Genomic DNA, 2,419 nt, shown 5'->3' with positions numbered 1-2,419 from the left:
CTTTGGTTTGGGATTTTTGGCCTCCAGAACCGTGAGACAATAAATTCCTGCTTTAAGTCAACCCAGTTTGTGGCATGTTATTATGACGGTATCGGGCCATGGTCACAGAGCTGGTGACAGCAGAGAAGACAGGAGACCGTGAGGCTACATGTAAGTTGTTCCTATTTTCTAATGTCTTGTTTTTGATCCAGATTTCTATAATTGCCTTCAAGTAGACTTTTGTTAGTTTCTTCTACCATTGTGAAAAATGGGAGACCTTTGGGTGTGGGGAGCCATCCTCATCCAGCAGAATCAGTCCCCTGTCTGGTTCCCCTGAGAGAATGGCTCCCCTAACTCCGCCCTATCCTGCCCATCACAGAAGAAGCTCCTCCGGGTCTTGGCCTCCTTTACCTGTGTGTTATAAATAGAAGAGAGTTGGGCTACTCCATGCTGTTAGAGGTCAGAGCTGGTATGGCCGGACCCATCACGCCCCCTCTCATTTAAAAAGGGTGTTGGCTCTTGTGTGTTTATTGAGTAGATAAGTTTTTTGGGTAATTGATTGATAAACAGCCAACATCCTCCTCTGGCAGTTGACCCTTTTCTCCTCCACGTGGGTCCTGGCAGAGAACCTCCCCCTGCCGCACTTCGGGTAAGTTTTAAGAATGATTCCATGAGCACAGGTCCTCCCTTCGTCTTGACCGAGCAAACGCCTGCCACCTGGCTTGTCCCTCGGTCCTCCTCTCCATTCACATCCACTTTCCTCTTGAACCATCTGAACGTTGCATTTCACATCTAAAATATTTCAGCTTCATCTCCTAAGGATGAAGGCATTCATGTACCCTTTATAACAAACAGATACAAGAAATTTAATACTAATACAAAAGTATTACCTAAAAAAATGACTATCTTCAAATTTTTCAATTGACCCCCGAATCCCCTTTGCAGACATTTTCTTCCTTCCTCCATCCCTCCGCCTCAAATTTCCATTCCTTCATTTTTGAATCCAGCATCTAGTCATACAACCATATTTGTTTTTTTTTATTATCATGTGTTTTTTGTGGGGAGGGGTACCAGTGATTGAACTCAGGGGTACTCAACCACTGAGCCACACCCCCAGCCCTATTTTGTATTTTGAGACAGGGTCTCACTGAGTTGCTTAGCACATTGATTTTGCTGACTTTGAACTTGTGATCCTCCTGCCTCAGCCTCCCAAGCTGCTGGAATTACATGTGTGTGCCACTATGCCTGGCATTATTATGTATTTATTGTGTTTTACTTTCACAACAATGGCATTTTTGAAGAGTCCAAGCTTTACATTACAATCTGAATTTGTCTGCTTGTATCCTTATAATCAGATTGAAGTTAGACATTCTTTGGCAATAAGTTCACCTAGTCTATGCTGTGCATTTCCCATTGCATCTCACCAGGAAAAGTGCCAGCCAATCATCACCATTATTGATGATGTTAGACATCAGTTATAGTGACATCTGCCAGATTTTCCCATTGTGAACATACCTTTTTCCTATCATAATTAATGAATAATCTGTGGGTGATATTTAATAGTTGTTCCAAACTGCTTAATACAATATATCCATAGTTAAAAACAAGCTGGGTGAGGGGGCACACACCTATAATCCCAGTGATGTCGGAGGTTGAGGCAGGAGGATTCCAAGTTCAAAGCCAGCCTCAGAAACTTAGTGAGGCCCTAAGAACTTAGCAAGACACTGTTTCCTCACAAAAAAATTAAAAATAAAATTTTAAAAAGGGGACTGGGCATGTGACTTAGTTGTTAAGTGACCCTGGGTCAATCCCTGGTAAAAAAAAAAAAAAAAAAAAAAAATTCCAGTTAATAAGTTGATTTGATTCGTCATTCTACAGCTGAAATGCTATATTTAACATGCTGTGCTTTACTTAACACTTCTTTTTAAAACAAGAGGTAAAGTTGGGGTTAAGGTTAAAACCAACCCTCCTCCTTTACAAGCCACCAGCCTACAGAAATCTGAAGGTTGTTTTCATGGCTTTATTAGCATATGCAATATTATCCGGGTTTTCGTCTCATCCAAGCTTGCTAAACGTCATTAAAATTGGCATTGAAACTTAAGAAAGTATAGTGAGAGCCAAGTGTATTAGGGCAAAACCCTAGGTAGGTTAAGCACAAAGCGACATTAGACAAATCAAAAGTTTGCTTCACAGCAAGGCAAAGTGGGAGTACCACAGATAACATAGAGCTTATTCTATTACAGCGGTATTTTCCTTGCTGACTACCACAAAGAACAAGAACTTGAGAAAGCAAGACAAAAATAGACCTCCACAGCCACAACAATCAGTTCTCAAAGGTCAAAAATACTCTTTAATGGAAAGTCAGTGTTTGGTAATCAGTGTAACAAAACTACAAACACACACCAAAGTCTCAGAGAATTTCCTTTTTCTTTATTTTTGA

The sequence above is a fragment of the Sciurus carolinensis genome, chromosome 1 (assembly GCF_902686445.1).
Source record: "Sciurus carolinensis chromosome 1, mSciCar1.2, whole genome shotgun sequence".
NCBI classification, from domain to species: Eukaryota; Metazoa; Chordata; class Mammalia; order Rodentia; family Sciuridae; genus Sciurus; species Sciurus carolinensis.
The sequence above is the reverse complement of the archived record's forward strand: the minus strand, read 5'-3'. Positions refer to the sequence as shown.